The sequence below is a fragment of the Pinus tabuliformis genome, chromosome Q, assembly GCF_031772625.1.
Source record: "Pinus tabuliformis cultivar Carrire ecotype Pingquan chromosome Q, CPIR1, whole genome shotgun sequence".
NCBI lineage: Eukaryota > Viridiplantae > Streptophyta > Pinopsida > Pinales > Pinaceae > Pinus > Pinus tabuliformis.
In genome coordinates this window covers 1,348,278,527-1,348,291,766 of record NC_142296.1, presented here as the reverse complement: position 1 = coordinate 1,348,291,766, position 13,240 = coordinate 1,348,278,527, and the positions used below count along the sequence as shown (strand labels likewise).

Genomic DNA, 13,240 nt, shown 5'->3' with positions numbered 1-13,240 from the left:
GAGGAACAAATATAAAAAATAACCAGAAACAACCATAATCACATAAACACACATGTTTATCCAAGAAAACCCCAAATCCGGGGAAAAACCCAACCCAATAAGATATCTCATTAGCATTGGCCAAAAAAACCTTGGCCAATCCGACCAAGTGAGCCTTCACCGCTCACCTCCAGGCCTTACATTACAATGAAGTCCTTCCAGCCTTTTATAAGCTCCATTACATATAATACCACGGGAAAAATACTATGGGTACACAATACCATGTGCCCCAAAACCATCACTGTTTAACCTGGTCAACTTTGACTCTATCCCGAGTCAAGTTTACCTAACATTATCAACCCAATTCGTTTAAAACCAAATCAATTACAGCGTTCAGAAAATAATGAAGTGGTTCCCTATATTGTATTTCCTACAAAATGATAATGATTCAATCAGAGAATCAATTCGATCCAAGTCTTTAGAGGAAACAGAGGCTGATTTGGTGAATAAACTAGTCCTGTTCTAATCAATTTGAATCTCATTCATTCTTGATTGTTGGAGAGATCTAAAGTTATTTCGGCACTAACCATAGGTAAACGAATTCGTTTCGCTCATCAAACAACTCTATAACACGTTTATGATAACTGTAAATCAAGATGATGGCGAGGTTTTGAGCACAACTCTGTTCGGAAAGCACACAAAGATCACACAGGAATTTGATTGCAAACTGTGGAAATAAAAGGAGTTTCTCAAATATTCAACGCATCTACATGCTCTTAAACAGTCAAACAAAGCAATTCAATCAAAACTAACTTGTAGTGAAAAGGGAAACTAACTGTAACTGATCTAACAGTGACACTGTTCATGCAAAATACAAAGCAAACCCAGATGGGTGGGCCCGGCCACACCTGGGGCTAACGAACTTACAGTAACGAGAAGATTTCGAACACAATCAACGTATTAACATCAGCACTCCATCAATGCATTCAATCGAAATTCAAAGCAAGAGAATTATCAATATCTTCAATTGAAAACAAGTCACAATTACACAGTAATTACTTCAAGGTTTGAGTGATGCCCCCTTTCCTATGCTTGTTGCTATGCTTTTATACATGTAGATTAATTACAAACGAATTCATGTTGTGTTTGAATTCTATATATGGCCTTCAAATAGCTAATGGTTGATGTTGATGTTGATCAATGTAGGGATGGAGGACAAGAACTTATCAAACCGTAACTGTGGCATAAAAATAGGCAAATCCGAATTTGACTATTAAGTACAAATCTGGACATTTTATATAAATTGGCCTCAAAGAACTCTTCATATCTCCCAAACCGTAAGGAATTTTAGAAAAATGTTTTAGATTTAGTAAATTGGCTATACTGGGACCAAAACCCATGTTCCATATTTTCTTCATTCGCCTTCATATGTACGGAAATAGAGGCAGAAGTTGGAAGTTTGAAAATTATTGCAGATTTGGGCAAATTTATGAATTTCCTTCTAGAGACCCACATGAGTGACCTGGGTGCAATCCAGGTTATGGAAAGGTATTAAAACATCATTTTTGACAATAACCTCTCTTGATTTCTCTGGAAGCATGCTGAAAGTGTCAAAGGCCCCAAATTGACCATTTTCGTACTCTACTGGCTCGTGAAGAAACTTGGTGATGGAACCCTGTGAAAATGAGCTTTAGCGAAACCGTCATTAGTAAATCATGGAATAATCATCTTTAATCATAGAAAATATAATAAAACCAATGATAATCAACCACGAGGCATAGGATGTGATTTGGCGATAAATGATGGAATTAGGGTATGGAACGGGTTAAAGACCTAGGGTTTTAAGGTATGAATGGTGTTATTGCATGATGAAAACATGGGCATTTTCGAGGCCCATCAAATACCACTCACATCAATTACACCATGAATGTCCAGTATGCAATGGGTTTTAGAAGAGCAAGCCCTCGATATTTAAAATTACTCTTCGGTGAAAATTGGTGGAGCACTTCATGGATGGCGTAGAGAAATATGAAGAGGGAGAGGACCAAGTTTGTTTATAAATGTCACATGTGCTACCATTAAAATTCCTTGTTGCGACTCCATTGTTTACGCTCCAAGTTTTCTATGGATATAATTGTTGCGTGGTGAAGGAAATGTAAATATTTTCAAATTAGTCCTCATAATGGAGTGTCTGTTAACAAAAGAAGAGGATATACCTCTGCGAGTATTTACACCATCAACGGTCGACAAAGCTTACACCCACATATGATGGTGACCGATGACACATTCCCAGTGGAATTTAAGAACTTGTGTGATGTCGGAGAGCAGTTTTTCAAAACCATCATCCAACATATCTACGGTCAGAGTTTGTTCCGAGACACCTTCCTCTATTCCAAAAACCACCAAGAGGTGCTCTTGCGAGTAGTTTCTGGTTTTGACAAAGGAAAATGTGTGACAACAGTTGGGCCCACATATCATCCATATTCATCATGGTCTCTGGCAATTCTTAAGCTTTGGTCCCAAGATACATGTTGCATGAGTACTGTAAAAAGAGGGTTTAATTCTATATATATATATATATATATATATATATATATATATTTTAAAATTTATTATTGTCCTTCTATTATTTTAGAACTTTTTCAAGAGAGATCAGTTTACAATTGTTCTAGAAGTTAGTTTTTATAATTGATTATACAGCTAGTCAGTTGGGTCTTAGGAATGACAATAAAAATATCGGGGAAATATTTTGAGAGGGTTTGGAGGTTGGGAGTCCAGTACCCCTATCTAGCATTGTAATTAGAAATTTTCTTTGAAATTATAGAATACACAAAAGTTTTGATTCCAGCATTGGGTAGTTGCAGCCATGTTTACTTTCACTTGTTTTCATTCTTTCATTTAATTCTTTTCCTCTATCAGCATGAGTGTAATGAAGTTGTTGGCCTCTTTTATTTAGCAAATTTACTAATGATGTTTTCTCAGCATAGATTACCTACAAACCTCATTTAAAGAAGCCTTAAAGGGTGCTCCACCATGTTGTAAATTCATCCACATCTTCTTAACCTTTTAGTATTCTTTCTACAGTATTTGTATTCAAATTCTTAATTTCCCGAGTATGAACTCTGTCTTCTTTCTTTTCTTCAAATCACTCCTTTAGTTCAATATTCTGCAGCTCTCAATGTTCCTCTCGCCATTCTGTTTTGGAAAAGCAAGAGTTTTAGTTAGAATTTTTTGTTGCAAGCCTTCATGGCCTATCCTTCCGGCCACTAATTTTAAAAACATTTCATCAATCTGAAGATGTTTCAAGCATTGCTTCCCCCACAGCCAAGAACTGTCTCCAAGAATTACAACATCTTTTGGCGTCATTGTCAGGGAACGAAGACACAAAGTTACTTTTCCTTGGGTATTAAGATCTATTTCTTGATGGTGAACAAGATTTGGATATAAAAATTGATTGCTTATTATTCACCTGGAAACTCCAATGGCGAAGGCTTCATTGGATAATAAATTTTTGTTGACAAGAAAATGAGGAAGCAACGTGGAAAAAACAGGTATCAGAGTTTGATCTTTTCAAGGAAATCTTATTTTTTATTATCAACTATGTAGTCTACTTTCCCCTACACATCAAAAAGATTGTTTCCTGCTTTATATTTTCAAAATATTATAAGACATAAAAATTACATTCTTTATTGAAAAAATAAAACCTATATTCTTCATGTATCATTGATCTTGGCATGATTTCATCCCATGAATAAGAGGAGAAAAATGAGGTTTGTATTACAATTCCTGAAGATAACCAGTCACAATTTGAACATAAAGAATAGTATTCATCATATTTGGCAGCCATCGCTTTGCCTCACAAGAAACTCACCATTTTTCATCTCAAAACCAGGGAAATATTTAAACCCCTAAAGCTACCCACAATCCTTCATGATTATCCTTTAAAAAGTTTCAAGTTTTTGCCAAATTTCTATGGAGATAATAGTGATGTTATAGTTGAACAACATGTCTTAGAATTTGAGTACTTTTTGGACAAATTTGAAATTATTTATGAAGATGTGGCTTTGAGGTTGTTTTGTCATTCATTAAAGCGGGAAGCTCAGCAATGGTTCCAGTATTTGGAGACAAGTTCAATTATTCCGTGGCAAGTTTTTCAATATACCTTTCTTAGATATTGGGGAGAGTACAATTCATATGACAAATATCTCTTAGAATTACATACTATGCAAAGGGAGAGCAGTGAATCAGTCACTGAATTTAATAGGAGGTTTATTTCAGCATGCCAAAAGAAATTCGACCTCTTGAAGTTGCTGCCAAGTGTACTATAAAATGGCTTATCCTATTGACTTGGCTTTTCATCTCAAGGAGAGAAGCATTGCACTCTAGAGCAAATGTTTCTTTATGCACAAGAAATTGAAGATAATTTATGGGCTTGTGGAAATCTTTCTTATCATATTGAAAGAAAAAGTATTGTTGAAGACAAGAGGGTCTGCCAAGAAAACAATGGAAATGCTTTGCAGGAAAATGCAGGTTTAGAGATAAGGAGGGGTTTTCAAAAGGTGACAAAGGATGCCCATGTTGTTGAAACACAAGAATTCAAGCATTCTGAGAATTTTAATCAACAACTTGTTGCAAAAAATGAATAACACTTTGAAATACTAGAAGATCATTATAGTCTTCACGACTTTAGTAATTTTGTGAACAAAGGAGGATCTAGTACAGTTTCTCAAGTGTTGTTGCAGGAAGGAAAATAATTTTTTCAAGAATTAACATTGCATGAAAAGCACCAGCAATATGGGGAACAAGCTTTGGATTATTCTACTCATCCTGAACAGTTGTCAGCGGAAAATAAAAATCAATTTTCTGATATTCAGACCTCAATAGTGGAGTTTGTGCAAAAGCCAATACAAAAAAAAATCTACTTTGAAGATCCAGTGGTAGACATAATGGATTCTTACTTTTCTGAGTCTTTAAAAAGTGCAGATTTTGGCATATTGGTAGTTTCCAACTATAGATATTCTTTTATGAAAAAGTTTTTATGGCCCAGGACAAGTTTATTCTAGGTTTCATTGGTGAGCCACACAAAATAAATATTTTCTTTTACATTGTTTCTCACATGGTTGCTCTGGAAATTTGTGTATACCTGAGCAGCTGGGAAAATGTAAATTTATAAGCTCAGTAACTAAGCATTTTTTTTTTCAGTTTGCAAATTCCAGTAGTTTTAATTTTGGTTTATAGTTTTTCATTAAAGAGTAACAATTTAGGAAATAAATCTATCAAGAGATTTCAATTTTTAGGAAGAAGTTTTGGTTTGAATCCATGCCCAACTAGGGGCCACTAGTCTACGGTTCTTAGCACTTTGAAATCAAAGCATTGTCCCCAGGTGGAGCCAGATGTTGTAGCCCAATATTTTTTCAGTCAAAATTTAAATTTCGACTAAGAAGCAAGGTAGGGTGCATAAGGCTCACCTTCTCTAGTCACCAAAATTAAGGGTCCATGGTCTCAATCCATTGATGTCGAAATTGATCATGTTCACGGTGAAAATAACGGGGATTATATTCATGATATCACAACATACTCTATTGCGAGATCACAGAGACCCTATCTATCCCACCAATCTCGATATCCCCATACTTTTCCCTATTCCCACTCCTCGACAATAAAAAATGACCTCCCATCAATCCTTGCATTGAATTTTTCCATTGGATGGAGGAGGAGCGAAGATTGTAAAGATCAGCATCTCAAGTGTGAACTATGAATGAGTTGTAGTGGTTGTTTTGTTCTTATTATACGAATCCTTGAGAATTGGGTGTGAGCATCTATCGATGGACTACTACTGATCAGGTGCTCAAAATTAGGCTTAAAAATCAAAGTGGCAGAATCTCGATAAACTTAGCTTTAGATCAAAGTGTTCGTCATCCTAATTCCAACAGTGTGAACGAGACTCGAATCTGAGCTCATACGAAGAAGTTAGAGCAAGTCAAAGTTTAGGTTAGACTTGGACAAATGGCGGGAGAAGATGACATGGCAGGACTCTTCAGCGAATGGGGAAGTGCCAAGTGGCAGGCCTCCATTGGCCCCGCATTTCACAAATCGTATATCGTAGGCGGTTCGGTGTTAAAGAATCGGCCCCCAGCATACTGGGTTGCGATGTGATAATTGCAATCACAGATCACACAATGCAGAGTCCCATATATAGGTTACCCCTTGACTCTGCTGATTGCGATCTGTGATGGATCCTGGATGCGATAAGATTATGGGTTTCAGTTGGTAGTTCCTTCGAATTTGAATTTTATCGCAATCACATATTGCCCATGTTGCATTCACAAGCCATAATACCTGCCAGTTCCTACCAATTGTGATGGACCTGTTGGCGACGATAGTTTATGGTCGTCGCACGGTGAAATTTTTGCCCATATAGTGCTTTTTGGAGCGAAATTGTAGGATCATGCCGGAAATGGTGCAATTTGTGGAGCGAATATTTGGAAAACTAGGAGAGGTCATAACTTCTTCAATTTTTAACCAAATTGGATGCAAAAAGAGGCTAGATAGCCCTTTTTGGATATTTAGAACTCATTGGAGTAGGTTTCAGAAGCATTTGAGCATTGTAAACAAATATTTTTACACTTTTGAGGATAATAGAGAGGCCCAAGTCGTTGGAAGCTGGACCCAGGAGAAGTAGCCCAGGAGGGGTGAACTCTTTATCATGTTCCTGTTGTAGTGTGTTTTTGATGTTGTTCTGTACATGTTTATGTTTTTGTTCAGTCTCTTTTATGTTAAATTTCTCATAAAATTAACATAAAAGCTCATCATTTCACTTGCAAAAATTCATGAATCCTTAAGCACAATGAAAGCATTTTGTTTCTAATCTGAGGAGGATATTAGCAGAGAAATCTAATATTCTAAATCAAATCATTTTGGTATCAGAGCACTAAATTTTATTTTTAAAAGAAGGATTTAATTGTTTGCAAGTTTATGTCATGCTTGAAATGTTAAAACTCAAAAGAGGATAAGGGAAGCTGGTTGGAAGCCCTGAAGTTGGGTCAAGGGGAAGGAGAAAAATGTTGACACAATCTCCAACACCAGTTCAGCCTCGAGTTGCAGTTGAGACTCCATAGATCATGTCTCATGAAGGAGAACCTACAAACATGACAGAAGATGAGAAGACCTTCAAAAAGGCTTTCTTTGATATGACAGAGATGGTAAAGGTCCTCTATGAAGAGAGGAATACTAGGTTGAAAGGGGAAAGTTCCAAACCTCCCAAAGGAGAAGGCTCTTCAAGAGGAGGTAATGGAAATGGAGACAAACCTCCACCCTCTCCACCATATTCTTCATATTCTTCTTCACAATCATCTTCACCCTCTTCCACTAACACAACCCTTACTCATACTCATCATCATACTTCAAAAGGAACTGGTAAATCACCTTTTTTAAAACTTGATGTTAAATTTGAGTTGTTCATGTATAATGGTGAAGTGAATGCAGAGAAGCTTGATAATTGGATTCATTAGTTGGAGGTCTATTGCAGGATTCAAAACCTTCAAGAGGATGACATAAAGATTCAGTTAGCTTCCTTGAGAATGGAGGGTGCAGCACTGGTATGGTGGGAACCAAAGACCCAAGAGGAGATTAAAAAACACAGTAATATCTCAATTTCTTGGAATTATTTCATTGTTGCAATCAAAAGAAAATTCTACCCTCTAGCTTATATGGAAAAAGCCATCATGAATTTGCAGAACTTTAGATAGCTTAAAGGTCAAAATGTGCAAGCTTACACCCAAGAATTCATAAAAAGGTCTTTGATGTTAGGTGTAGATTTGAAATCACAGGACACATTGCTGAAATACATAGGGGGTTTACACAGTTACCTTAGGCATACTATTGTAATGTTTAATCCCAATAATCTAGATGATGTGTGTGTGCAAGCTACTCATCTTGAGGCAAGAGGGAAAAACACCCCAAAATAAGGTAGTAAAAACCCATTTAAGAGTAAAGGAAAGGAAAAGGCTTTCAAAGGGAAGGCAAAGGAAAATGTGTCTATCAAAAAAGAAGGAGAGAAAGTTGCATGCAAACATTGTTCCAGAGAGGGTCATGATCAAGCTCATGGTTGGAAGATTCATCTGAAATGAGACTAAAGAGAAACAACAACAAGGGAAAAAAAAGACAACTGCAACCACTCAATAGGATTTGGGATCCGATTCGGGTGATGAAACTAAAATAACATCCATGGAGTTAAAAGGAAAAGAATCCATTGCTAGCACTAGTTCCTCAAACTCACAAAATGAAAATCCAAATGAAAAGAGGAGAATATAACTTTTTCACATAAGGGTGATCTCAAAACACAACAAGATTGATATGCTTTTTGATAGTGGCTCTCAAGACAATGTTATCTCTAAAAACATTGTCAAAAGTTTAAACTTGGAAACTGTTCCACATCATAAACCATATCCACTTGGATGGGTGTGTGACAATGCGCAATTACAGGTTACTAGAAAGTGTAAACTGGAATTCGTCATTACTGCAAATTTCATAGATGAAGTGGAGCTTGATCTTGTGTCATTATATATTTGTGGCATAGTTCTGGGCAGCCCATACCTTTATGACAGAAAAGCTATCTTCCAATAGACATGAAAACAAATATCACTTATTCAAAGATGGAGTAGAATATATTGTGAGAGCTCATAGAAGGAAAATAAATCTTTCACTTGTTAATGCAGGGCAGATGAAAAGAATAGTGAATTCGAGCAAGAATTTTGTGCTTCTAATGATCAAACCCAAGAATGATGTTGATAATGAAGCTTTTAAAGGTTTTGATTCAAATTTGAAATCTGAATTGGTTAGCATAGTTAACCAATATGATGATATGTTTCAGGAACCAAAGGGATAACCTCCCAAGGGACGAATCCAACATGAGATATAGTTGCAACAATATTTTGATGTTCCTAACATTGGCATGTACAGGATGTCAGTGATGGAAAGCACATAAATTAAGAAGAAAATCCAATAGTTGTTGAATAAAGGGATCATCAGACCATCTTCCTTGTCATGTGGTTCACCTATTGTCTTGGTGCCAAAGAAGGATGGAACATGGTGCATGTGTGTGGAATTTTGTGCATTGAACAAAATTACGGTAAAGAATCATTACCCACTGCCTAGAATAGATGATTTACTTGATCAATTGAAAGATGCAAATTATTTTACTAAGCTGGACTTAAGAAGTGGCTACCATCAAATTAGAATAGTTGAAGGAGACATTTGGAAGACAACATTCAAAACAAAACAAGGTTTGTTTGAATGGCTAGTTATGTCATTTGGTTTATGTAATGCTCCTGCTACATTCATGCGTGTGATGAATGATGTGTTGAGGCCATTTCTTGATGAGTTTGTCGTGATGAACATGTCATGCATGTCATAAAAGTACTTGATGTCTTGAAAAAGAACAATTGTATCTTAATATGTCAAAGTGCGAGTTTGGAAAAACTTCTTTAGTTTACTTGGGTCATATTGTTGGAGGAGGTGAGTTGAAAATAGATCCCTCCAAGGTTGATGTCATTGTGAATTGGCCAAGGCCCAAGACAGTTACTGAGGTAAGAATTTTTTTGGGAGCAACCCAATATTGGAGGAAATTCATTGTTAATTTTTCTCTTATAGTCGCTCCTTTGCATGCGTTGACAAGTGTGAAAAGGTTTTTTAGTGGGGAGGCAAAAAACAAAAGGCCTTTGATGCATTGAAGGAAAATATCAGTACAATGTCAGTACTTGCACATCCATACTTGAGATAGTCATTTGAGATTCAAACTGATGCTAGCAACTATGCCATGGGTGCAGTCCTCATGCAACATGGTAAGCCTATTGGTTTCCATTCGGAAACTTTTAATGGTGCAGTGATTAACTATCCTACATATGACAAGGAATTGTATGCATTGGTGCAAAGTGTGAAAAAATGGAAACACTACTTGATGGGTAAGGAAACAGTCATTCACACTGATCATCAACCATTGCAATACTTGCAATCACAATCAACATTGTAGCAATCAAGGCACTTCCGATGGATAGGTTTTCTTCAACAATTCCACTTGGTAATCAGGTATAAGAGAGGCATCTACAATAAAGTTGTTGATATTCTTTCTAGGCCTATTTTTAGTGCAGCTACTTTACTCAATCATAATTATGTTTTACATGAAAGTTATATTGAGAAATATGCATTAGATAATGACTTTCAAAATGTTTATGCAAGCTTGAGTCAAGGTAACCAAGTAGAGGAATTGGATTATCATTTGCATGATAACTTGTTGTACCATCTTAGCAAGCTTTGTATTCCATAGGGAGAAATACTTAACATCGTAAGAGAGGCACATACTTCTCTTATTGTTGGTCATTTTGGTGTAAGTAAGATAGTGGCACGTCTACAGAGGTATTGTTATTAGCCTCATATGCTTGAAAGTGTGTGTCATTTTATTAAAGGATTTTCATTATGTGCAATCAGTAAGCCTAGCAATAGGAAGCTAGGATTGTACACACCACTTCTGGTTCCCTCATGACCATGGGAGAGTGTTTATATGGATTTTGTAGGAGGTATTCCATTGTCAAAAAGAGGTCATGATTATTTGTATGTAGTTGTGGATAGGTTCAGCAAAACGTGTATTTTGATGCCACATAAAAAGAAATTTACAATTGAACAAATTTCTCAGATATTCTTTTAGAATGTTTGGATTGCCCACATCCATTGTTAGTGATCGAGATTCTCTCTTTGTTCGTAATTTTTGGTTAAGCTTGTGGGGATTCATGAAAAACAAATTGAAAAAGAGTACAGATTTTCATCCACAAACAGATGGTCAAACATAAGTGGTGAACATAACAGTAATACATCTTCTTCATGGGTATTGCAGCAAGCATCCTAAGTTGTGGGATGAACATCTTACACTATATTCATCATGCTTACAACTGAGCCAATCACTCTTAAACTCAAACTTCTCCATTTTAGGCATGCTTGGAATACTTGCCTAAATCTCCTTTGGATTTTATTTTTGGCAAAGATGTTGCTATTGAAGGTCATAGCGGCATAGACAAAGCAAGAAAGTTCATTGAACAAATCCAATTAGTACACCAAAAAGTTCAAGAATAGCTTGAGAAAAGCGAAGGCAAGTACAAAGCAAGGCACAACAAGCATCGTCAAGATCACAAGTTCCAAGTTGGTGATGAATTTTGGCTTCACATTAACAAAGAGAGGCTCCAAGAAGAAGGTAAAAAGCTAAAAAAAATTAGATATGGTCCATTCAGACTTTTAGAAAAGATTGGTAACAATGCCTTCAGGTTGGATTTGCCTTCATATATGAAAATTTATGTTGTTGTTAATGTTGAGAATTTAAGGTTGTATGAGCCTCCTTTGATTGAATATCAAGGAGAGAATATTCAAATTCCATCTATTGGAGACTTTTCTCCAAAATTCCTTGATGAGCTTGAGTAAGACACTATACGTGACAAAATAACAAGGACATCAAAAAGGGGAAGTATCGATTATCTTCGAGTGGGGCTCAAGGGTACAAATCCTTTAAAATCCAAACGGATAGAGGTTGAAAAGGTGAGGGAACTATACCCTCACCTTCTGGACGATTTAAAGTGACCTTTGGGGGTCTAAAAGGCTTCTAGTGGAGAGGAGTGATCAGGTGCTCAAAATTATGCTCAAAACTCAAAGTGGCAGAATCTCATTAAACTTAGCTTCAGACTGAATTGCTCGTCATCCTGATTACAACGGTGTGAATGGCACTCAAATCCAAGATCATATGAAGAAGTTAGAGCAAGTCAAAGTTCAGGTTTGGCATGGACAGATGGCAGGAGAAGATGATGTAGCAGGACTCTTCAGCGAATGGGGAAGAACCAAGTGGCAAGCCACCATTGGCCCCGCATTTCACAAAATGCATATCGCAAGCGGGTCGGTGTTAAAGAATCGGCCCTAGAACAAGTCAGAGTGTGATGCGATAATCGCAATCACACATCACAGAAGGGAAGTATTACAGAAATCAGCCTCCAACGTACCAGGTTGCGACACGATAATCGCAATCGCAGATCGCACAGTGCAAAGTCCCATATATATGTTACCCCAAGCCATTGGAAACTGGACCGAGGAGACGTAGCCTAGGAGGGGTGAACTTCTTTATCATTTTCATGTTGTAATTTGTTTTTGATGTTTTTCTATACATGTTTATGTTGTTGTTCAGTCTCTTATTAATGTCAAATTTCTCATAAAATTAACATAAAAACTCATCATTTCACTTGCAAAAATTCATGAATCCTTAAGCACAATAAAAGCATTTTGTTTCTAATCTAAGGAGGATCTTAGCACATCAATATAGTATTTTGAATTAGATCAACTACCAAAAAAAATGTCCATGAGTGGAGAACATCATTCGAGCGGAAATGATACGAAAACAAGTCGCCTATCCCACCACTGCTACAGGAACATTGTGCATATTCTTTCACATTTGTTTTTTTTTAGGGTTGCGATGCTTCAGTGCTCATCAGCTCCACCCAGATAACAAGGTAGAAAAATATATAGAAATAAATTTGTCATTGGTTGGCGATGGTTTTGATTCCATTGCTCGAGAAAACACTGTTATTGAAGCCAAATGTTTGAGCATTGTTCCCTACGTGGATATACTATCCATGGAAACTAGAGATCTTATATCACTTATAGGTGGGCCTTACTATCCCGTTAAGAAGGGGTGGAAAGATGGGCAGATCTCCAAGGCATGGAGAGTAGCAGGGAAATTTTCACTGCCCTCCATGAATGTAGACATTCTTACAACTCTCTTTGGCTCTAAAGACCTAACTTGGGCAGAAATGATCACTCTCTTTAGAGCCCACACTATGGGATTCACCTACTACACGGAGTTCATGCACTGCATATGCACCTACAACAAGACCAATCACATTGATTCCACCATGAATGTCTAGTATGCAATGGGTTTGAGAAGAGAAATCCCTCAATATCTAAAATTACTCTCTGGTGAAAATTGATGGAGTACTTCATGGATGGCATAGAGCAATATGAAGAGGGAAAGGACCAAGTTTGTAGATAAATGTCATATGTGCTACCATTAACATTCGTTGTTGTGACTCCATTGTTTATGCTCCAAGCTATATATGGATATAATTGTTGCGCGAAGAAGGAAATGCGAATATTTCCAAATTAGTTTTCATAATGGAGCGTCAGACAACAAAAGAAGAAGATATATCTCCGCAAGTATTTACACCATCAACGG

The 13,240-nt window shown here is 36.7% G+C and overlaps 1 pseudogene; it reads left to right on the top strand.

The window, feature by feature from the left end:
* Positions 1 to 12,995, top strand: part of LOC149224884 (peroxidase 6 pseudogene) — a 52,233-nt pseudogene extending 39,238 nt beyond the window's left edge.
* Positions 12,996 to 13,240: the final 245 nt, after the last annotated feature.